Here is a 26,034-nt window from a genome sequence, read left to right on the forward strand (position 1 = left end):
GCTAAGAACATTCTCTTAAAATGAAATAATTTTTTAAAATCTAGGAAACCAACATTAGTTTAAAGATAAAATTTAAAATACAAGAGGAATGACTGAGGAAGATGAAGGTATAATGATAAGATGCCAGGGGAAGAACATACACTTTAACAATATTATAGTAACTCTCAAGAAACTTATGACAGCTCACATTGGTTGCCTGTAGGCCATGGAATCGGTAATGAAGACGTTCTTTTCATCATAAACGCTCTGTTTGTGTGAAGTGTTTTGGTTTAATAAAATGGCCATGGGAAAGAACCCTGAAAGGATGGAATAAATCCCCCAATTTTAAAGAGCAAAATATCTATGACCACCCACAGAGTCAAATCATGAAGGACATAGAATGGATGAAAGTAAATATGGGATGAAAATCAAAACCTTGAGAAAAGCTCTTATAGAGAAGGTAAAGTAAGATGACAGATGCAAATGTGGTCTATGCCTCCCCATCTAGTGCTCACCTTGCAAGAAATAAGCAGAGCATGGGAGGGTGAAGGGGGAGCCTCTGCGAGGACCGTTTCAGGATTCAGAGAGAAAGAGGGTGAAAGCAGGCACTAATGGTGAAAGACCAAGCGAGAGATAAAGCAGCATTGTTTCCTGCCAGATGTCACTGCTAAAGGAGAGTGAATAGCATGATAAATAGCTGAGAAAGGGAAGATCTCTGAACATTAACAGTGAGGCTTTGAGGACAGTTCTGCTCCTGATACAATTCAAAGAGCCAAGATTTTTCAAACAGAAAGATGCAGGCTCCCATTCTAAATCTGTGCTTCTTAGTGGCTGGAAATTGAGCAATGCCCTCCACTTTTCTCAACCTTAATTTTATTACTAGTAAAATGGAGATCCCTGTAGCTACGCAAAAAGATTCCTGCTAAATACCCGCCTTCCAGGTGTTCGCAAAGATTTTTGAAAAGATGTTTTCAAAAGGTTTGAACAGATGTTCATTTCATGCACATACGTGTAATAATCATGCACCGTGTTTCAGTCACTGTCTTAGGTGCTGAGGATATAAAAATGAATATGACAAAATGTGTGCTTTTGTAGAATTTAAGATCTGGAACTGGAGACAGGGAGACAGTGTTTAATAGGGAAGTAGTGGTAAACGCTGTTAAGCAAAGAACAAAAGGAAAAGGAAAGGTGATGAATGATGCTATCTCATCTAGGTCTGTTGGAATTGGCTTTAAGTAAAATGTGGTTTAAAAAAGAATCTGTTTGTACGCATATTTTTAGATACAAAGCAGATGAGGAAGTTTCAGGCACAACACAGAGCACTGTACCAGAGGGGGCTAGAAAATGGTAGCCTTCACTGAAGACAAGTTTTAGAACAAACTAAAGAAAATACAAGTTGGTTGTTGTCGTGGTTGTTTTTTGAGGCAGAGTCTCGCTCTGTCGCCAGCTGGAGTGCAGTGGCTTCATCTTGGCTCACTGCTACCTTCACCTTTCAGGTTCAAGCGATTCTCCTGCCTCAGCCTCCCAAGTAGTTGAGATTACAGGCACGCACCACCATGCCCAGCTAATTTTTGTATTTTTAGTAGAGGCAGGGTTTCACCGTGTTGGCCAGGATGGTCTCAATCTCTTGGTCTGCCTGCGTAGGCCTCCCAAAATGCTGGAATGACAGGTGTGAGCCACCATACACAGCCAGAAAATATAAGTATTCTTTTAAAAAAGAAAAATAATTTCATCAGATAAATCATTATTATTTTAAAGGTCATTCCAGATCAGTGGTGGGAGAAATACACTGATGCACTCGTAGATCATGGCATGGTACTGGGACCAAATGTGAGAGGAGATTGAGTAGTCAGGGTTGTGGCTGGGGGCAGGTAGGTGGGGCTGAGACCAACATACTAGAGGGACCTTCGTATTGATTTGGGCAGCTCTGGACACTCTCATGAAGATAAGCACATTAAATGTACGTGAAGTGAGGGAAAAGATGAGACTACTGTGTTATTTCAAGTCACGTGAGTTAAATTACATGAAATGAATGATTATAGGCTACAAGAAAATGGAATGAGAACGTCAAATATTAGAGCAGAACTTGAGGATTGGGTTTTTGAGTCAGGCCTAAGTTTGAGCTGATTCCACTGTCCTAAGAGACCTTAGGAAACCTCTCCAAGATGATGTTTTCACCAGTGCAATATGAATATAATGGTTACTCAAAGGAGTTCTGATGAAAATATGGACTTCCCAAAACTTTCTATGACAGTTTGGGGAAGAAAGCTATCTTTTATTGTCCCTGTATGTTGAGGGACAGGTTGAGACCCCCAGTAGGTTCTCACCTATGGAAAGGTGAGTGGAGCTGTTGGTAATGGTGATGATCATCTGAGAAGCAGAAGGATCAGTGAGCAGGATATGAGGACATGCCCATGAGCAATGGGATCTGTTTGACCAATGTTACCAGGTAGCCACGGTGACTTAAAAGCATATGTTTTATTTCTTAATTTTTCTACTGTACAGTGTGGACTGTCCATGACTGATGTGGTGTTCTTGGAAGTTCTTAGAGAACTAGGCTTCTAGCTTTGTTTTGTCATTTCTACTTTCTTATTTCTACCTTTCATCAGGCATCACATTTTCTAGATCAGAAGCCAGAGGAAGAGTGGGAGATGAAATGGAACAGTGTCACTTAGTTTTCTGTCTTGAAGAAATTTCCCAGAAACTTCATTTGTCTACTTAGACTACACCTCACTGCATAGCCCTAGTTTCAAGGGAGATCAACAAATGTGTTCTTTACTGGGACGCATGATCATCAGGAATGAGGCCAGTGGTCTGCTACCAAGAAAGATGGATAAATGAATAGTCAGGCACGAGAGGGCTCAGCCATGGAGTTTCACCAAATGCACTGAAGATGATCAATTGGAGAAAATGTAACAAAAAGTTTTGACAAAGAAAGGATGACAATACCAAAGCAGTGGGAACTAAGAGGAAAAACAGACAAATACTTGAAGGATGGAGCTTGGCTGTTATAGGGCTGACCACACATGCACTTCTGAGAGTTGTCTGGACTCCTCCCATGGCAATCTGAACTCCGTAAAATGGATATTTGGTCACCATTCAATGAAAAGAGAAGGAAAACTTAGAACCATTCCACATTATAGGTCAAATGTGGTCAATAACATTTTGTGTGTGTGTGTGTGTGTGTGTGTGTTTTCCCTGTGTGCCACTGTGTTTTATGTTAAGAAAACAGAGAATAAAAGCAATGAAGCAGCAAGCTGCAAATGATATCTTTCTGAGTTTGGGAGAAATAAAAGTAAACTTCTGAAGAGATAATTCATTCAAAACAGACAGAAGGTAGCACACAAACAAGATCCTAAATAAAGAAACCAAATCACGTATTATTCAAGGAAGGTTTATACACATATAATGGAATTGAATTGATAAGAAGACTTAAAGTATTTTTAGAGGCTGCAGGAAATAACTGGGATAAAGTAAATATCACAGAGAATGTTTATACAAAGCACTACTTAAAGCCGTTTTAGAGTTTCATGGAAATAAAGAGCATCTCTGTATAAAAAGAGTGGAAGAGGATAAAGCACAGTACACAGATCATGCACTCATCACACACACACACACTCGTGGAGTGAAGACTTTCAGAGATGACACTTAAGGATTCTGAGGAAATATGAACTTCCTACAATGAGAAAGAATGTTGCCAACCTAAAAGAATAACAGATCATAATTTTGAAGGTAAGTGAGATTCTGAAATGCCTTCAGATTAATACATGAAGGAAGGAAATGTATTCATACATTCATTTTACGAGTTTTAGTTCTAACTTAGTGCTATGCATACAATGATGAATATGCAGACATGGAGAAAAAGGAGATATAAAGATAAGATGTTTGTACTGAAATTGCTACACAGTGAAATAATTTTTGAGGGAAATCATGAATATGTGAGAAAGTTTAAAAACCATCACCAACACCTTAAGTCTCACTGAGAAGTCTAACAAGGATTTGAAAATCAGGTCAATGAAGTTGTTCCTATAAGTTTAAAATGAGATCAATATAGAAAATTAAAGAATATGCAAATTACTTTAGGAAACAGGGCTCAATGGGACCTGAATGCAGCCTGAAAAAGAATAAGGAAATATCTAAATATGAAAACAACTAAAGAAGAGATGTTTACTGAGAGTAGTCTTTGTTAGCTACAGAGACATAGATAAAGGAGCATTTCATGAGGAAAAGTTATCAGTGTCCACACAAATGCTATTCAGAGGCAAGTGTAGGTGCCCTGCTTTTTAATTCTAGGCCTGTTGATGGATGGTGGAGTCTTTTCTTGGGAGAAAAATGCATCAGAGCATCTTGGCATGATCTCACTAACATGTCTTTTTCAAAACTGCTTCTATTTATTTTCATTCTATAATCATCAAATGACTTTCCCCTTTTGTTTTCCAACATTGCTTAACTATAGGGAAAGATTTGAATGTATTGGTCCTTTGCCAATAAAAATGCTCATCATGAATTAGCATTATCTTACTATTAATGACTGTGAGTTTGGTTAATTTTAATCTGTGCTGAGACTTATGTGGTTATAATCTCCCACCTGAAATAACAAGAAATGCAGACAAAATATGGGAAGTGACAATTTTCACACTGGAACTCAGACAACAAAGGAACATAGCTCCTGAGAGGAAAAGAGAGTGCCAGGGTGAGCACTAAGCTTGTTCTGGTTTATGACCTTTAGAAAGTTCCCTGTCCACAGATTAGGAAAGGGATCCCCAGGTAGCTCCATGCAGACTGTCTGAGGTGAGGTTATGTAAGACAGCCCAAGGTCTCAGGACAGAGGACCAGAAAAGAGGGAGCTCCACAGAGTGAGAAACTCAGACAGATGTGGGTAGCTCTCCTGAGTCCTTATCTAAGTATTGATCATTGCATATGTGAGAGAAAACTGCCTGAGCCTAGGGGAAAACAAAAAAAAAGGAGGAATCAAAGGTAAAACTTCCTGGTCCTCAGACAGAGCCAGTAATAAGATATAGTTAGTCCTAGACTAAACACTGCCTAACAAATCTTAAAAGCAAGCCCCAAAAGGATTCAGTTGTTTCTAAGTAAACAACATCATTTCACAACAAAACTCAAGAATAGTTATACGAACAAAGGTACTCAATACCACATAAGGTAAAGTTCACATTATCTGCCACTCTACAATTCTACTCCCAGCAAAAATAACTTTCAATAAAGCCACAGTAAAGACTAACAGACATACAAATTCATCACGTAATTCATCATAATTAGACCTCTACTTAAAAGTAGTATTCTATAGGCCAGAGAAAAATGACATCAAATGGAAACACGAGTCTACACAATAGATAAACAACCCTGAGAGGATGACTTCGTGACATCTATGTCATGCCTAGAACAGGAGGAGAGAAGCGGAATTACAGTATTGTAAATTTCCTATTCTGTAACTGATGTGGTATAATATAATCTGAAGGTAGACTGTGTTTTTTTGAAAATACTTATCTTCTAAACTCTAAAATATCCATAAAAATAAAAGAGCTTAAGAATGAACTAACAGAAGGCCGGGCGCGGTGGCTCAAGCCTGTAATCCCAGCACTTTGGGAGGCCGAGACGGGCGGATTACGAGGTCAGGAGATCGAGACCATCCTGGCTAACACGGTGAAACCCCGTCTCTACTAAGAAATACAAAAAATAGCCGGGCGAGGTGGCAGCGCCTGTAGTCCCAGCTACTCGGGAGGCTGAGGCCGGAGAATGGCGTGAACCCGGGAGGCAGAGCTTGCAGTGAGCTGAGATCCGGCCACTGCACTCCAGCCTGGGCGACAGCACGAGACTCCGTCTCAAAAAAAAAAAAAAAAAAAAAAAAAAAAAAAGAATGAACTAACAGAGTAGATAAAATAGAAAATTTATATATTTTTATACTATACACACACACACAAACACAGCCACAATGGCCTCAAAGAAGACTGAAAAATAGGAAAAACAAAGCAAAGCAAAGAAGAACAAATACAAAACAAATAGCATGACAATAGATTTAAATCTAACCTTGTCAGCTATTATGTTAAATGTAAGTGGTCTAAATATCATAATTAAGAGGGTAGGGATTGACAGACGGGATAACAAAGCAAGACCCAGCTATAAGCTGCCTGCAAGAAACTTATAGGTTAAAAATAAAAGAAAAAAAAGTCCAAATGGGTTAAAAGTAAAAGAAAAGTAAAAATATGTTTATATATATATATATATACACATATATATATAAACCTTCTTTTCTATTCTATTCTATGTAAGCATAAACTTAATAAAAGCTGGAGTAAACATATTAATGAGACAAAATAATTTTTAGAGCAAATAACATTACCAGGAATAAAGAAGATAATTTTATAATGATAAAAGGAATCAAGTCATCAAAAAGTCAAAGTTATCCATAATGCTTATGTACCTAATAACAGAGTTTCACAATACATGATGTAAAAACTGATAGAACCACAAGCATATTGTAATTGGAGATTTCAATGTTTCTCTCTCCTTAAGTGCTGAACAAGCTGACAGAAAATCAGCAAGGGTTACAGGAGACTTGAAAAATGCTGTCAACATAATCAGCCAGATTGTTAGTTATAGAACACTCTATCCTATAACATCAGAATATGTATTCATTATATTTCTTCTCAAGTTCACATAGAACATACTTAACTAGAAACTATATTCTGGGCTCAATTAATTTGAAAAGATTCAAATCACACAAAGAATATTCTCTGACTACAGTAAGATTAAATGAGAAATCAATAACATATCTATGGAAAATCATCAAATTTTTCAAAAACTAATAAATTTTTAAATAATTCATGAGTAAAAAGGAAATTAAAGAGGAAATTAAAAGCATACTGAATTGAATTAGAATAAAAACACAACATATTAAAATTTGTGAGATATTGCTAAACTCAGGCTTAGGAGAAAACATCTAAGAGAAGAATCTCAAGTCAATAACCTCAGCTAACACTTTAAGGAACTAGGGGAAAAAAATTAAACCAAAGTAAAGAAAGAAAACAATAAAGGTCAGAGTATAAACTTAAAATTAGAAAACAAAAAGCAATTTTATAAATCAATGAAACCAAACACTGATTGTTTAAAGATCAATAATACTTATAAACATCTAGTCATATTGATAAGGAAAAAATGAAGGACATACAAACTACCAAAATCTGGAATAAGATGAGTAAGCCCACTTTCATTTTACAGATGTTAAAAAGATAGGAACAAATCATGATCAACTTTATGCCAACATCTTCAGCAACTATGCTCAAATAGAAAATTTTCCTCAATGACACAAATACTCAAGAAGAAATAGATACCCCGAATGTCCTATGTTTATTAAAGAAATTTACTTTGTAGTTCAAAACCTTATCTCTTAGAAAATCGCAGGTCCAAATCATATCAAAATATTGAAGAACAAATAGTAAAAATTGTACACAATTCTTCTAGAATGGATGGAGGTAGAAATACTTCCCAGCTCATTCAGTGATGCCAGCATTACTCTACTGCCAATACTAGATAAGGATAATACAAGAGAAAAATAGAATGTAAAAACTACAGACCAATATACCTCGTGAGATAAATATAGAAGTTAATTAAAAAATTGGCAAAAGGAATTTAACTATAAATAAAAGGATAATATATGATAATCTGCCATTGTTTATCCCAGAATTATAAAGTCTATTGAAAATTTGAAAAACAGCCAATAGAATCCTCTATATTAATAAATTAAATGAAATTATATGATTTTTTCCAACAGAGACAGGGGGAAAAAGGCATTTTAGAAAATCCAACATCATTTTCTGATTAAAAACAAAATCAGGTACAAAACTCTCAGCAGACTGGTAATAGATAGATACTTCCTCAAACTGATCAATGGAATCTGTGAAGAATACACAGTTAGCATCATACAAAACAATAATACACTGAATAACTTCCCCCTAATATCAGAAACAAAATAAGAATATCAGGGCATAGTTTAGCAGTGCTGCCTGCTTCCAAGTCTCATGAGGCTGCAATAATGTGTCAACTAGAGCTGTGGTTTCATCTGAGGCTCAAGTGCGGAAGGATCACCTTCCAAAACTGCATGGTAGTTGGTATCATTCAGCTCCTTGTGGGCTCTCAGGTGGAAGGTCTGTTTCTTGCTGGCTACTGGGTGAAGGCAAATCCTCAGCTCCATGCCAGGTACATTTTTCAGTTTGGCTACTTGCTCCTCAATGTCACAAGGGAAAGAGATTCTCCTTGCAAAATAGGTACATAATCTTATGTAGCATAATCACATAAATATAATTGGTTATAATTGGTCACCTTTGCCATATTCTGTTGGCTAGAAGCAAGTAAGAGGGTCCACCAAGAATCAGTGGAGGTCATGGGGTCACTGTAGATTCTGTCTGGCAGAAAATCTAAAAAGAGACCGGAAAACTTATACCCTGAAAACTACAAAACATTGCTGATGGAAACTAAGAAAGACTTAAATAAATGGAGAAATGTCTCATTTTTATACACTGGCAACTCAATATTGTTACAATGTCAATTCTTTCCAAATTGATCTATATATTCAACACAATCCTAATAAAAATTTTTGTAGAAATAGAAAATGTATCTAAGCATTGACAAAATTATTTAAAAATTCTTATGGAAATTCAAAGTACCTAAAATGCCCAAAATATCCTTGAAAAAGAACAAATGTGGAGGAATACCTCTATCTGATTTCAAGACTAATTTTAAATCCCCAGTAGTCATGACGGTATGGTATTTGCATAATAATGAACAATAGATAAATTGTCCATTTATCTATGGAACAGAATAGGGAATTTATAAACTGATTCAAACACATGTGGACAATTTTTTTAAAGGTGAGAAAGCAATTTAGCAGAGTAAGGATGACCTTTTCAACAGTGGGGGCAAAATTCAATATACATGCACAATAAACTTTGATCCATACCCTATATTATTTATAAAAATTATCTCAAAATATGTGACAAACCTAAATACAAACCCTAAAAGTTTAAAACCTCTATAGAAAAATGGGAGAAGATCAACAAAACTTACACACAGAGAAAATTTTTATGACCTTGAGTTAGAGAAATGTCATAGAAACAACACAAGAGAGAACTATCTATACAGGAACACACAGATTAAAAAAAAAAAACTTTATCAAAAAGAAATACTTTCACCCTTCAAGAAACAAGGGTAAGAGTGGAAAATTAAATACAGCCTGGAAAATATATTTGAAAATAATATATTTGACAAGTGACTTGTATCCAAACTACATAAAACACTCTCACAAATTAATAATAACAAAACAAATGACCCAGTAAAAGTGGCCAATTTTAACAGATACCTTATCAAATGTAAATACATAGTAAATAAACACATAAGAACATAAGTCAGCATCATCAACCATTAAGGTTGAAATTGAAACTACAGTGGAATATTAATATCACTACTCATTGATTAGAATGGGTAAAATTCAAAAACAAACCCACAAAAAACATAACTTGACCATGACAAATGCTTGGAAATCTGAGAAAGAACTGGAATCCTAGTACGATGCTTGTAGGACTATACAATTGTACAAATACTTTAAAAAGCAGTTTTGCAGTTCCTTAAAATATTAAACATACATATTGTGTTATACAGCTAGGCCACTTCTAGATAATTACTGAAGATCAATAAAACAATTATGTCCATACAACGGTTTCTACATTAACGTCCATAGAAGCTTTGTTTGTAATAGTCAAAATCTAGAAAAAAAAAATCAAATAGCTTTAAATAGGTGATAAATAGACTGTAGCATAACTATGGAATGAAATAAAATGCAATAAAAAGAAGGAACAGTTAATATATACAGTATGAATGAATCGTAAAATGATTATGTTTCGTGAGAGGAGGAAAGAATGCTATTAAGTGGTTTCATTTATAAAAATTCTAGAGACTGAAAACTAATTTAAAGTGACAGAAAATGGTCTGTGCTCCAGCATGTGGCTGGGGAGGGTTTGGAGGCAGGAATTACAGAGGACTCAAGGAAACCATTTGGGGTGATATGCATGTTTATTGTCTTGATTGTGGAAATAGTCAAGAGCATATAAAAGTCCCCTAAATTATGAAACTAAACATGTTAAATATGTACAGTTTATTGTATATTAGATACAGTTGAATAAAGCTGCAAAAATAATTCCTTGATTAACAAAATAAACTTACCATTGATAATGTGATTTTTTTTTCTGAGCCTGAAGACCGAAGTTAGAATGTTGATTTATGACAAATTTTTAAATGTATCATCAGAAACTTTGGATTTGACCAGTTTCCTTGTCGCCTTTTTGGTGTTATCTACTTACCTCTAAATTTTGGTTCTCACATATAAGATAATTTTTTTCTTTTTATTTGGACTTTACAAATCCTAAGAAGAAACTCTAAAGGGCTACATAGCTAGGAGGTAGTGTTAATTAGACGAAATTTGGTATTTATTTATAGTCTGATTATCACTTCAAGTTCTTAGGCAAAAGTTGTTAATTGACTACAATAGGTCACGTTTTCCTTGGATGTTGTTTTCTTTTAAATAGTTGTTATCTCATTCTGCACAAATAACATGGTTAGGATGATATATTAGGTTAGGTAAGAGTCTAGTCTTATATCATTTACTGCATCTTATATATTTAGAATTCCAAAGGAGCTGCTGAAACCTCATTTTATAATTCGTTCATAAAGCCGTATCAAGGAGTTTGAAAACAACAACAACAAAAAAACAATGCTTCACAGATGTCTACACAACTTAACTTCTGATTCCACTACACTTTTAAGTTGAAACTTGTGTTTCCAACTCAATACCAACTTACAAACTTTCCAAACATAAGCAGAACACCTAAAATTCTTGGATTTTCTCCACTCCCATTCTTAATTAAAATAATTTTGATATTTGGCTATTACTTCTGTAACAAGCAATTTTCACAAGTTTGTAAGAATTTTAAGCTGTAGATCATCTATCAAATGCAGAGACTGGATAGATTTTTATCAACCCCCTATCTCTTCTTGGTTTGGAAAGAATGTATTATTTACCAGCTCTTCGAAGTTTAACTGGGACCAGGTGCCGGTAAAGGTCAGTGGAACGTGAGCAGAAGGGATGAATTCCACTTCCACAATTACCAAAATCTGAATCCAGATACCAGGCTCTTTCTCTTCCCTTGAGATGTTAAAGCAACAAAATGGGAGCTACTCAAAGCGCTAAGTTACGGCTTCAAGGAGAATCACCTCACCTATCTCAGAATACTTTATGAACAAGAAACACATTTTCATGATTGTGGCTCCACCTCCAAATACCATCACACTGGGGACAGGGCATTAACATATGAATTTTGGGGGCAACACAATTTAGTCGATAGTGCTTTGCCACTGCCCCCTTCAAAATTCTTGTCATTCTTCAATGCAAAATACTTTTATTCCATCCCAGCAGCCTTTACAAATTGGTCTTGACACCCTTGCGGAAAATCACTTGACCACATGTATGAGGGTTCGTTTCTGGAAGGTCTATTCTATTTCATTAGTCCATATAACTAATCTTATTCCAATACCACACTGTTTGACTAACTGTAGCTTTGTATTAAGTTCTGAAATCATAGAGTTTAAGTTTTTCAATTTTGTTCTCTTTCAAGATTGCTTTCGCTATTGGAGATCTGTCAAGATTCTATGTTAATTTTAGATGGGTTTTTCTATTTTTGAAAGAAAAGTCACAGAAATTTTGATAGGGATTACATTGAATCTGTATATTGCTTTGGGAATTAATGATATTTTAATAATACTGTCTTCTAATCCATGAATAAGAGTTTTCTTTGTATGTCCTTTCATTTCTTTCAGCAACGTTTTGTCATTTTCACTGTACAAATTTTTTTTTTATTTTTATTTTTTGAGATGGAGTCTCGCTCTGTCGCCCAGCCTGGAGCGCACTGGCCGGATCTCAGCTTTGCCTCCTAAATGTATCTCTAGGTATGGTATTATTTTTGATACAATTGTAAATAGAATTGTTATCTTAATTCCTTTTTTGGATTGTTCTGTTTAGTGTACAGATATGTAATTGTATTTTGCAGATTAATTTTGTATCTTGCAGCTTTGCCAAATTTATTAGTTTTAACTCATTTTTGCTTAATTTTTAGGATTTTCTGCATATAAGATTATGTCATCTGTAACACATAATTTTACATCTTCTTTTTCAATATGGATGGTTTTTATTTCTTTATCTTTCCTGATTTGTAAGACTTGAACTCCCAATACAATGTTGAATGGAAGTAGTGAAAGCAGGTGTACTTGTCTTGTTTCTAATCTAAGAGAAAAAGTTTTTAGTCTTTTACCACAGAGTGTGCTATTAGTTGTAAGTTTTCATGTATGATCTTTGTCACACTGAGGCAGTGATCTTCTATTTCTTGTTTATTGACTGTACCAGTGAAGGCTATTGAATTTTGTCAAATTCTTTGTCTGCATCAATTAAAATAATAATGTAATTTTTCCCGTACATTTTGTAAATGTAATGTATTGTGTAACAATTTTATGGTGTATAACATTTTGAAAATGCTGCTGAATTCAGTTTGCAAGGAGTTTTACTTTTAGGGTTTTGTATTGGTATTCCTAAGATAAACTGATTTACAATTTTCTTCACTTGTATCTTTCTCAGGTTTTAGTTTGAGGGAAATGCAGGCCTTGTAGAAGTAACTGGAAAGTATTCCCTTCTCTTTAATTTTTCAGCAGAGTTGAAAACAGATGGTGTTAACTTTTCTTTAATGTTTGCTAGAACTCACCAATACAGCCGTCTGGGCCAGGACTTTACTTTGTTGGCAGGTTTTTGGTTACTGATTCAATTTCCATACTAGTTACAGGTCTATTTAAGATTTCTATTTCTTCATCATTCAAGTGTGTTTATTGGAATTTGTCCATTTCATCTAGGTTAACCAATTTGGTGGTATACATATGTTTATTATGTTACTTCGGAAACCTTTTTATTTCGGTAAAATCAGTAGTTACTGTCTTTTATTTCTGATTTTAGTGATTTGAGTCATATTTTACTTAATATATCTAATGGTTTGTCAATTTTGTTAATCCTTTAAAAATCAACTTGTGAGGCTCTTGACTTTTTTCTCTTATTTGTCTGTTCTCATTTATTTACTTATTTTTGAGATAGGGTCTCACTTTGTAACCCAGGCTGGAGTGCAGTGGCACAATCTTGGCTCATTGTAGCCGTGACCTCCCAGGCTCAAGTAATCTTTCACCTCAGCCTCCTGAGTAGCTGGGATTACAGGCATGCACCACCACACCTAGCTAATTTTCATATTTTTTAAATTTATTTATTTTTGTAGAGACAGGATTTCCCAGGTTGCCCAAGCTGGTCTCCAACTCCTAGGCTTAAGTGATCTGCCTGCCTCAGCCTTCCAAATTGCTGGGATTACAGGTGTGAGCCACTGCAGCTGGCCCATTCTCTTTTTAAATTGCCATTGTAATCATTATTATTTGCTTCCTTCTGCTAGATTTGGGTTTAGTTTGCTTTTATTTTTCTAATATTTTAAGGTATGAAGTTAAAGTGGTGATTTAATATAGTTCTTCTTTTTGAAGGCATGAAGTTACAGCTATGTCTCCTTATAACACAATTTTAGCTGCATTTCAAAAGTTTTGGTTTATTGTATTTTCATTTTCATTTGTTTGAAAGTATTTTCTAATTTCCCTTGAGATTTCTTCTTTAACACATTGGTTAAATTAAATGTGTTGTTCAAGGAACAGCTCCAGTCTCCAACTCCCAGCGCCAGCGACACAGAAGACCGGTGATTTCTGCATTTTCAACTGAGGTACTGGGTTCATCTCACTGGGGAGTGCCGGACGATCGGTGCTGGTCAGCTGCTGCAGCCCGACCAGCGAGAGCTGAAGCAGGGCGAGGCATCGCCTCACCTGGGAAGCGCAAGGGGGAAGGGAATCCCTTTTCCTAGCCAGGGGAACTGAGACACACAACACCTGGAAAATCGGGTAACTCCCACCCCAATATTGCGCTTTAAGCAAACAGGCACACCAGGAGATCATATCCCACACCTGGCCGGGAGGGTCCCACGCCCACGGAGCCTCCCTCATTGCTAGCACAGCAGTCTGTGATCTACCGGCAAGGCAGCAGCGAGGCTGGGGGAGGGGCGCCCGCCATTGCTGAGGCTTAAGTAGGTAAACAAAGCTGCTGGGAAGCTCCAACTGGGTGGAGCTCACAGCAGCTCAAGGAAACCTGCCTGTCTCTGTAGACTCCACCTCTGGGGACAGGGCACAGCTACACAACAACAACAACAACAACAAAGCAGCAGAAAACTCTGCAGACGCAAACGACTCTGTCTGACAGCTTTGAAGAGAGCAGTGGATCTCCCAACACGGAGGCTGAGATCTGAGAACGGACAGACTGCCTGCTCAAGTGGGTCCCTGACCCCTGAGTAGCCTAACTGGGAGACATCCCCCACTAGGGGCAGTCTGACACCCCACACCTCACAGGGTGGAGTACACCCCTGAGAGGAAGCTTCCAAAGCAAGAATCAGACAGGTACACTCGCTGTTCAGAAATATTCTATCTTCTGCAGCCTCTGCTGCTGATACCCAGGCAAACAGGGTCTGGAGTGGACCTCAAGCAATCTCCAACAGACCTACAGCTGAGGGTCCTGACTGTTAGAAGGAAAACTATCAAACAGGAAGGACACCTACACCAAAACCCCATCAGTACATCACCATCATCAAAGACCAGAGGCAGATAAAACCACAAAGATGGGGAAAAAGCAGGGCAGAAAAGCTGGAAATTCAAAAAATAAGAGCACATCTCCCCCGGCAAAGGAGCGCAGCTCATCGCCAGCAACGGATCAAAGCTGGACGGAGAATGACTTTGACGAGATGAGAGAAGAAGGCTTCAGTCCATCAAATTTCTCAGAGCTAAAGGAGGAATTACGTACCCAGCGCAAAGAAACTAAAAATCTTGAAAAAAAAGTGGAAGAATTGACGGCTAGAGTAATTAATGCAGAGAAGGTCATAAACGAAATGAAAGAGATGAAAACCATGACACGAGAAATACGTGACAAATGCATAAGCTTCAGTAACCGACTCGATCAACTGGAAGAAAGAGTATCAGCGATTGAGGATCAAATGAATGAAATGAAGCGAGAAGAGAAACCAAAAGAAAAAAGAAGAAAAAGAAATGAACAAAGCCTGCAAGAAGTATGGGATTATGTAAAAAGACCAAATCTCCGTCTGATTGGGGTGCCTGAAAGTGAGGGGGAAAATGGAACCAAGTTGGAAAACACTCTTCAGGATATCATCCAGGAGAACTTCCCCAACCTAGTAGGGCAGGCCAACATTCAAATCCAGGAAATACAGAGAACACCACAAAGATACTCCTCGAGAAGAGCAACTCCAAGACACATAATTGCCAGATTCACCAAAGTTGAAATGAAGGAAAAAATCTTAAGGGCAGCCAGAGAGAAAGGTCGGGTTACCCACAAAGGGAAGCCCATCAGACTCACAGCAGATCTCTCGGCAGAAACTCTACAAGCCAGAAGAGAGTGGGGGCCAATATTCAACATTCTTCAAGAAAAGAATTTTAAACCCAGAATTTCATATCCAGCCAAACTCAGTTTCATAAGTGAAGGAGAAATAAAATCCTTTACAGATAAGCAAATGCTTAGAGATTTTGTCACCACTAGGCCTGCCTTACAAGAGACCCTGAAGGAAGCACTCAACATGGAAAGGAACAACCGGTACCAGCCATTGCAAAAACATGCCACAATGTAAAGACCATCGAGGCTAGGAAGAAACTGCATCAACTAACGAGCAAAATAACCAGTTAATATCATAATGGCAGGATCAAGTTCACACATAACAATCTTAACCTTAAATGTAAATGGACTAAATGCTCCAATGAAAAGACACAGACTGGCAAACTGGATAAAGAGTCAAGACCCATCAGTCTGCTGTATTCAGGAGACCCATCTCACACGCAGAGACATACATAGGCTCAAAATAAAGGGATGGAGGAAGATTTACCAAGCAAATGGAGAACAAAAAAAAGCGGGGGTTGCAATCCTAGTCTCTGATAAAACAGACTTTAAACCATCAAAGATCAAAAGAGACAAAGAAGGCCATTACATAATGGTCAAGGGATCAATTCAACAGGAAGAGCTAACTATCCTAAATATATATGCACCCAATACAGGAGCACCCAGATTCATAAAGCAAGTCCTTAGAGACTTACAAAGAGACTTAGACTCCCATACAATAATAATGGGAGACTTCAACACTCCACTGTCAACATTAGACAGATCAACGAGACAGAAAGTTAACAAGGATGTCCAGGAATTGAACTCATCTCTGCAGCAAGCAGACCTAATAGACATCTATAGAACTCTCCACCCCAAATCAACAGAATATACATTCTTCTCAGCACCACATCGTACTTACTCCAAAATTGACCACGTAATTGGAAGTAAAGCACTCCTCAGCAAATGTACAAGAACAGAAATTATAACAAACTGTCTCTCAGACCACAGTGCAATCAAACTAGAACTCAGGACTAAGAAACTCAATCAAAACCGCTCAACTACATGGAAACTGAACAACCTGCTCCTGAATGACTACTGGGTACATAACGAAATGAAGGCAGAAATAAAGATGTTCTTTGAAACCAATTAGAACAAAGATACAACATACCAGAATCTCTGGGACACATTTAAAGCAGTGTGCAGAGGGAAATTTATAGCACTAAATGCCCACAAGAGAAAGCAGGAAAGATCAAAAATTGACACTCTAACATCGCAATTAAAAGAACTAGAGAAGCAAGAGCAAACACATTCCAAAGCTAGCAGAAGGCAAGAAATAACTAAGATCAGAGCAGAACTGAAGGAGATAGAGACACAAAAAACCCGCCAAAAAATCAGTGAATCCAGGAGTTGGTTTTTTGAAAAGATCAACAAAATTGACAGACCACTAGCAAGACTAATAAAGAAGAAAAGAGAGAAGAATCAAATCGACGCAATTAAAAATGATAAAGGGGATATCACCACCGACCCCACAGAAATACAAACTACCATCAGAGAATACTATAAACACCTCTACGCAAATAAACTGGAAAACCTAGAAGAAATGGATAATTTCCTGGACACTTACACTCTTCCAAGACTAAACCAGGAAGAAGTTGAATCCCTGAATAGACCAATAGTAGGCTCTGAAATTGAGGCAATAATTAATAGCCTACCAACCAAAAAAAGTCCAGGACCAGATGGATTCACAGCTGAATTCTACCAGAGGTATAAGGAGGAGTTGGTACCATTCCTTCTGAAACTATTCCAATCAATAGAAAAAGAGGGAATCCTCCCTAACTCATTTTATGAGGCCAACATCATCCTGATACCAAAGCCTGGCAGAGACACAACAAAAAAAGAGAATTTTAGACCAATATCCCTGATGAACATCGATGCAAAAATCCTCAATAAAATACTGGCAAACCGGATTCAACAACACATCAAAAAGCTTATCCACCATGATCAAGTGGGCTTCATCCCTGGGATGCAAGGCTGGTTCAACATTCGCAAATCAATAAACATAATCCAGCATATAAACAGAACCAAAGACAAGAACCACATGATTATCTCAATAGATGCAGAAAAGGCTTTTGACAAAATTCAACAGCCCTTCATGCTAAAAACGCTCAATAAATTCGGTATTGATGGAACGTACCTCAAAATAATAAGAGCTATTTATGACAAACCCACAGCCAATATCATACTGAATGGGCAAAAACTGGAAAAATTCCCTTTGAAAACTGGCACAAGACAGGGATGCCCTCTCTCACCACTCCTATTCAACATAGTGTTGGAAGTTCTGGCTAGGGCAATTAGGCAAGAGAAAGAAATCAGGGGTATTCAGTTAGGAAAAGAAGAAGTCAAATTGTCCCTGTTTGCAGATGACATGATTGTATATTTAGAAAACCCCATTGTCTCAGCCCAAAATCTCCTTAAGCTGATAAGCAACTTCAGCAAAGTCTCAGGATACAAAATTAATGTGCAAAAATCACAAGCATTCTTATACACCAATAACAGACAAACACAGAGCCAAATCATGAATGAACTTCCATTCACAATTGCTTCAAAGAGAATAAAATACCTAGGAATCCAACTTACAAGGGATGTAAAGGACCTCTTCAAGGAGAACTACAAACCACTGCTCAGTGAAATAAAAGAGGACACAAACAAATGGAAGAACATACCATGCTCATGGATAGGAAGAATCAATATCGTGAAAATGGCCATACTGCCCAAGGTAATTTATAGATTCAATGCCATCCCCATCAAGCTACCAATGAGTTTCTTCACAGAATTGGAAAAAACTGCTTTAAAGTTCATATGGAACCAAAAAAGAGCCCGCATCTCCAAGACAATCCTAAGTCAAAAGAACAAAGCTGGAGGCATCACGCTACCTGACTTCAAACTATACTACAAGGCTACAGTAACCAAAACAGCATGGTACTGGTACCAAAACAGAGATATAGACCAATGGAACAGAACAGAGTCCTCAGAAATAATACCACACATCTACAGCCATCTGATCTTTGACAAACCTGAGAGAAACAAGAAATGGGGAAAGGATTCCCTATTTAATAAATGGTGCTGGGAAAATTGGCTAGCCATAAGTAGAAAGCTGAAACTGGATCCTTTCCTTACTCCTTATACGAAAATTAATTCAAGATGGATTAGAGACTTAAATGTTAGACCTAATACCATAAAAATCCTAGAGGAAAACCTAGGTAGTACCATTCAGGACATAGGCATGGGCAAAGACTTCATGTCTAAAACACCAAAAGCAACGGCAGCAAAAGCTAAAATTGACAAATGGGATCTCATTAAACTAAAGAGCTTCTGCACAGCAAAAGAAACTACCATCAGAGTGAACAGGCAACCTACAGAATGGGAGAAAATTTTTGCAATCTACTCATCTGACAAAGGGATAATATCCAGAACCTACAAAGAACTCAAACAAATTTACAAGAAAAAAACAAACAACCCCATCAAAAAGTGGGCAAAGGATATGAACAGACATTTCTCAAAAGAGGACATTCATACAGCCAACAGACATATGAAAAAATGCTCATCATCACTGGCCATCAGAGAAATGCAAATCAAAACCACAATGAGATACCATCTCACACCAGTTAGAATGGCGATCATTAAAAAGTCAGGAAACAACAGGTGCTGGAGAGGATGTGGAGAAATAGGAACACTTTTACACTGTTGGTGGGATCGTAAACTAGTTCAACCATTATGGAAAACAGTATGGCGATTCCTCAAGGATCTAGAACTAGATGTACCATATGACCCAGCCATCCCATTACTGGGGATATACCCAAAGGATTATAAATTATGCTGCTATAAAGACACATGCACACGTATGTTTATTGCAGCACTATCCACAATAGCAAAGACTTGGAATCAACCCAAATGTCCATCAGTGACAGATTGGATTAAGAAAATGTGGCACATATACACCATGGAATACTATGCAGCCATAAAAAAGGATGAGTTTGCGTCCTTTGTAGGGACATGGATGCAGCTGGAAACCATCATTCTTAGCAAACTATCACAAGAACAGAAAACCAAACACCGCATGTTCTCACTCATAGGTGGGAACTGAACAACGAGATCACTTGGACTCAGGAAGGGGAACATCACACACCGGGGCCTATCATGGGGAGGGGGGAGGGGGGAGGGATTGCATTGGGAGTTATACCTGATGTAAATGACGAGTTGATGGGTGCAGCAGACTAACATGGCACAAGTATACATATGTAACAAACCTGCATGTTATGCACATGTACCCTACAACTTAAAGTATAATAATAATAAATAAATTAAAAAAAAAAAAATGTGTTGTTCAATTTCCACATATGTGTGGATTTTCCAATTTTTTTCCTCTTACAGCTTTATAGCCTCATTCCCATTCCATTGTGATCAGAAAAGACACTGTGTGATTTCAATAATTTTAGATTTATCAAGCCTTGTTGTGTGGCCTAACACATGGTCTATCCTGGAGAATGTTCCATGTGCACTTGAGAAAATGTGTATCTGCTGTCGTTGGGTGAAGTGCTCGTATATGTCAGTTAGGTCCAATTGATCTATAGAGTTATTTAAGTCCTCTAGGGAAAACAGGAAGGCTAGAGGAGGCTGGACTTGGGTATTTCTCTTCTCCCATGTCAGTTAGGCTCTGATAAACTCCAGCACACTAGGCAACAGTGAAATAGCTTCTTTTGATGGCAGAGAGTGCTCTGGCATGTTTCAAATGATTACTTTTTCTCTCTCCGTGCCAGAAGCAGAAAGGTGTTCCTCCAATCTTCCCCATGAAGATTTAGCCCAGCTCTTGGAGGTAAACTTATACAAGTGCAGGAGTTTCCCCATGACTGGGTCTCCCTGGCATTTTATCTCTCAGGCTTTTCTCACGGAGCCTCCAGCAGCTCATCTACAGTTCAGGATTCTATCTCCTTGTAGCAATTCACACAGTGGATTCTGCTCCCAGATTTCTGCTTTAGTAAGCTGTGATCTTCTGTATTGACAGGTCTCTCCAATTTTGTGGGGAAGTGGTTTGTTCTGTGATCTTACTTCTCTGACTGATCTAAGAAGAGCTAATGAGTTTCCATTTGTGAAGATTCCTTCTTTTTTTAAATTTATTTTTAATATTTGTATGTACACAGTCAGTGTATATATTTCTGGGGTACATGAGATTTTTTGACACAGGCATGCAATGAGTAATACACATCATGAAAAATTAGGTCTCCATCTCTCAAGTATTTATCCTTTGTGTTACAAACAATCCAGTTATTCTTAGTTATTTTAAAATATACAATTAAATTATTATTGACTGTAGTCACCTTGTTGTGTTATCAAATACTGGGTCTTATTTAATCTTTCTAACTTTTTTTTTGCACCCATTAACCTTCTCCACCTTCCCCAACCATCCCCCACCCCACAACTACCCACTATTCTTCCCAGCTTCTGGTAACCATCCTTCTACTCTCTCTGTTCATGTGTTCAATAGTTCTGATATTTAGATGCCACAAACAAGTGAGAACATGCGATATGTGTCTTTCTGTGCCTGACTTATTACTCTTAACTTAACGACCTCCAGTTACATCCATGTTGTTGCAAATTACAAGATCTCATTCTTTTTTACAGCTGAATAGTACTCCATTGTGTATAGTAGCCCATTTTCTTTATCCATTCATCTGTTGATGGACACTTAGGGTGCTTCTAAATCTTGGCTATTATTAACAGTGCTGCAACAAACATGGGAGTCCAGAGGGCTCTTTCATGGACTGATTCGCTTTCTTTTGGGGTATATACCCATCAGTGAGGTTGCTGGATCATATGGTAGCTCTATTTTTAAGTTTTAGAGGAACCTCCAAACTCTTCTCCATAGTGGTTGTACTAACTTACATTCCCACCATCAACATACGTGGCTTCCTTTTTCCCCACTTTGCCAGCAAAGTTGTCTGTAGTCACCTTGATAAAAGCCATTTTAACTGGGGTGAGATGATATCTCATGGTAGTATTGATTTGCATTTCTCTGACGGTCAATGATGTTGAGCACCTTTTCAGGCACCTATTTGCAATTTGTATGTTTTCTTTTTACAAACAAATTGATCTATTCAGGTCATATAAAAGATCTATTCAGATCTTTTGCCCATTTTAAAATTAGGTTGTTAGATGTTTTGATTCTTGTAATCACATTTTCTCTTTGCAGACAGTTGTTACAATTTGGTGTTCCTACAGGGTGGAGAATGAATGATGCAGTCCTGTATTCCACCACCTTGCTCCACTCTTCAGCAGATTCCTTCTTGTCATGTGAGTAGAAGCAATGACTTCCAAGCTTAAAACGTCAGCAATAATCATGACACACCATATCAGGAATGCTTCTGAATGAACCCTAGACAGAAGTTAGGTTTGAGACAGGTCAAAATCTTCTAAATGCATTTGTGTCTCTTTCCTATATACACATATTCAAAACTCCTGTCTGTACCATATTTTCTCAGACTAGTGGATTTTTTGGATAAATATGTCAATTTTCAGCCACCAGCAAGAAAGTATTCTCCTTTTTAATTTATGCATTGCTTTATAAATCACACTTTGGGCTTGTAAAGTTCAGTAACTGGAACTTAGTTACTGAATTTGGGTTTTTAACTCCAGCAGCTGTGTGAGAGGCTGCTGAGTTATGGTTGGCCGAATTTGCCCACATTGTGATTTTCACATCTTCTCAGTGATGTAGAAGACTTTGATTGCCATAAATGCTTTGGAAGGAAGGAATGTTTTGTAAGTTCTGTGTTCTGTTTAGTACATCATACATCCAGTTCAACGTATTCCAAAGAATAAATGCCTTAAAATTCACTGGCTCTATAAAAATTGATATGCATTATACTGAAACACACACAACCTAACTTGGATGAAACATATGACAAGCAATGGTGATCACGTGTTTTGTCTTTTTCAAGACAAAGTATGAAGAGTATTTAATGGGGTAATGTTCTGGGCTCTTCAAGCTATTAGTACCGAAATACTAACAGGAACTGAACTATAAGTGACCACTGAGTCACCTACAATTATGTGTAATAGAATCATTTATCATTTGCCTCTAAACAATGGAGTTTAGATTCATCAAAGGGTCTACACACACCCTGGATGTACCTCTTGGTATGATCTTCTGATATTTTCTGTGAACATGGTTTCAGTCGTTTGATTTACTGACTGTGGTGTCGGTTTACTGTATTAAGTTCATTTGACGGAATGTAAGCAACCCACTTGTAGAGTGAGAATAAGCCTGTTTTGTTGGGTCAGACAACTACAGATGTCTCCTAATCATCTACAAATCCTCCAGCTCTCGTTCCTCATTCAATTTCTTCATCTGGATAACTTTGAACTCCCTCCCTCCCTGCATAGTACAGTCTCCCTCTGCACAGCAATTCCTTTTATTTTGTATTTGTCACCTCCCTTTTTCTATCTCCTGTCCTTTCATCAATGCACTTTCATTTTCAAAAGAGACATTGAAAGTAAAATCAGTTTCAGGGAGTGTATTTATTTACTTGTTTTGGCTGTTTTGCACTGACATTAATATTGTCATAAATTGACATTAATTGACCTCCAAATATGACTTAAGGATCCCTTTGAAAAAATGCCCTCACATTATCATCATAACTAAGGTTAGGCATATCTGTTTAAAAACAGTTTATTCAATGATTTACAAATGATGTAACAGAGGCGCATGTAGCCTATACAGTATGTTCTAATAAAATTTCATATTGGTTTACAACGATAACAAAGGGAAAGTAGAAAAGCTCAATAGGAATGTGTTTTACTTCAAAAAAAAAAAAATAATAAGGCAGTGTGCGATGTTTTATAGAGCGAACGAAATGATCACCAGTCTTCTGAAGATATTTACCTTGGCAAACTTGCATTTCACTCCACTTAGATTAAGATGTGTATTTTAACACAACATTTTACAAATAAAAGCATTAGTCAAATCATTTAAACCTTAAAAATCTAACAAAATATAAGATGTAAGATTACTTAACCTAATCAACAAAATTTGGGGTTTGAGAGAATGTATACATGCATAAAATTAGGTGTAACAATGGGTAATAATCATGAGTGTAGAAAAATAAAGGCTTATGACTTTTCAATTTTATCCCTATAAATTTGATAACCCAGAGGAAATGGATGACTTTTCAAGATATATCAATTAATATATTATGTTCTTGAGAAATTATTAAAACTGTAATGAAATATTACAGTAGAATAAATTGGAATTGTTTACAAACATCAATCCTACCCCCACAAATAGCCAACATCCACCTTCTTCTTCTTGCAGTTAAGCTGAGCACCATGACCCTAACAACAAGCAGGCTGGCAGGAGAGCATATCTAGAGAAGCATCACATCACAGAGCCTGTAGGCTGAGGATAGAAGGAGCCTGCTTCTTATTCATCCAGTGGCATTACAAAGCTGGTCGGAAACCCCAGACTCCTCCTTCACCTTCCCCAGCATCCCAGGAGCTGTCTGCTCTGGAAGATGTTTCCACCAGCCTGATTCCAAAGCACAGTTGTCCCTGCACCATGCATTCGATATGAAGACTGAGGAACGAATGGACTTCCCTCCCTCAAAGCTCTTGCAATCTTAGGGTCATCATCCCCTGGTCCATTGTGACCTATGTGTGTGTTTGTCACAGGTTTGCTTCATGCCCAGGCAAGAAATGCCTTCACGGAGTGCTTTCCTGTGTCAGGTCCAGTAACGACACGTTAAATCCTGACTCCTTAACAGAAGCAGGTATGACGGCTTACAAATCACATCGTGAAATGGAATTTGTAGCTGCTCCTGGGATGTGTGTGGTCAGCTCCCTCTAGAACACTCGCACCCTTACCCAGTTCAACAGAGCCTGCTGCATCAGTGCTTTCTCCTGGGTGACTTCTTAATGATTTTATTTTCCTCTATTATTTAAGAGGATTGCTATAATATCTAATCAACTGGCTGCAGCTTCGGGGATGACTTCTTGCTAACATCATTCTCTTTCCTGCCTGTCATAACTTCACTTCTGCTGTGTCCTCTTAACGCCTTGTGACTAGACAGGTACATCAAGCCCATCTGCCCTGAGGGTTCATACTGGGGAAAAACATTCCCAAATTCAGAAATAGCCTATCTTAAAATAAGATATTTATAGTATAAATAAATACAAAATTCTTCAACAGAGATAACTTATTAGATTCCCGTGGGAAGAAAATTGGAGCACAGTGCTCTGGAGGTAAACAACGGAATGACGAGTAATAGGTTATCATAGCCCCTTGTACATACCTCTTTCAAGAGTAACATCCTCTTTCAAGAAAATGATTCTTGAACTAACTGATTCTACTGACTTCTGTCATTTGGAACATTTTGCTTCTCTGGCTACAATGATTTGCTCAAGAATGGGCATGCTATCCAACTCTGCTCCATCTGATTCAATCCCTGGAACTGGAAACCTCAGTTGGATTTGAAGCGTATACACCTGGACCATCCTGACAGCAAGTTCCCTGATAAATTATCTGCAACTGGAAGAATGGAGCAGACAAGCATGGAGAGAAGGGACATGTGGCCTGATTGTTTGAGGGTTTCCAGGCTCATTTTCTGCAGACCTGTTTCACTGTCTCTGCTCTGCTCACTGTTTCGCTAAAAGTGGTCTTTGTAGATCTTCATTTAGTGTGTTTCCTTATATTATTATTATTTTTTAGATGGGGTCTTGCTACATTGCCCAGGATGGTCTCAAACTCCTGACCTCAAGCTATCTTCCCACCTCAACCTCCCAAATCACTGTCTTGCTTATTTTTGATAACTTTTGCTCCTTTAGCTTTATTTTTTGTGTTATTATTTTTTATTTCAAATTGGTTCTTGGTTTTTAAAATAATATTTTTTGTTATTTTACAATTTTTAGTTTTATTTTTTAGATGGAGTTTCGCTCTTGTTGCCCTGGCTGGAGTGCAATGGCACGATCTCGGCTCACTGCAACTTCCGCCTCCCGGTTTCAAGCCATTCTCCTGCCTAAGCCTCCCAAGTAGCTGGGATTGCTGGCACCCACCACCACGCCCAGCTGGTTTTTGTATTTTCAGGAGAGACAGGGTTTCACTATGTTATTTTTAATTTTTAATTTTCAATTTGTGTGGGCACATATTAATAGCAGATGTATATATTTATGGGGTATATGGATAAGGTAGGCCATATGCAACGACATTTGAAAATGGAACAAGAAAACCCTGAAATAAGGTTCTTGGTGATGGGTTATAGCTCTGAACTTGTCATTGTCAAGCAAAGCACATTTTAAAGTAATTATTTGAACAAAAGTTTCAGATGGCTTAACACTGCGAGAGCCACCTAAACTGGGCTCCAAGCTTCTCAGGGCAAACCACTAAGGAAAGAAGCCTGGTGTCTGGGGTACCAAGTACCTCCAGGTTTCTACACTTCCCTCACCTT

The 26,034-nt window shown here is 37.6% G+C and overlaps 1 long non-coding RNA gene across 1 annotated transcript; it reads left to right on the forward strand.

Moving 5' to 3' along the window:
- The first annotated feature begins 11,897 nt into the window (after window positions 1-11,897).
- Window positions 11,898-25,401, forward strand: LOC103886590. The gene is made up of 3 exons (XR_002523678.2): window positions 11,898-11,991; window positions 21,818-21,889; window positions 23,907-25,401. It is a non-coding gene; the product is annotated as an uncharacterized LOC103886590 (long non-coding RNA).
- The last annotated feature ends 633 nt before the right edge of the window (window positions 25,402-26,034 follow it).

Source organism: Papio anubis, chromosome 8 (assembly GCF_008728515.1).
Source record: "Papio anubis isolate 15944 chromosome 8, Panubis1.0, whole genome shotgun sequence".
In the NCBI taxonomy this organism is placed as follows: Eukaryota; Metazoa; Chordata; class Mammalia; order Primates; family Cercopithecidae; genus Papio; species Papio anubis.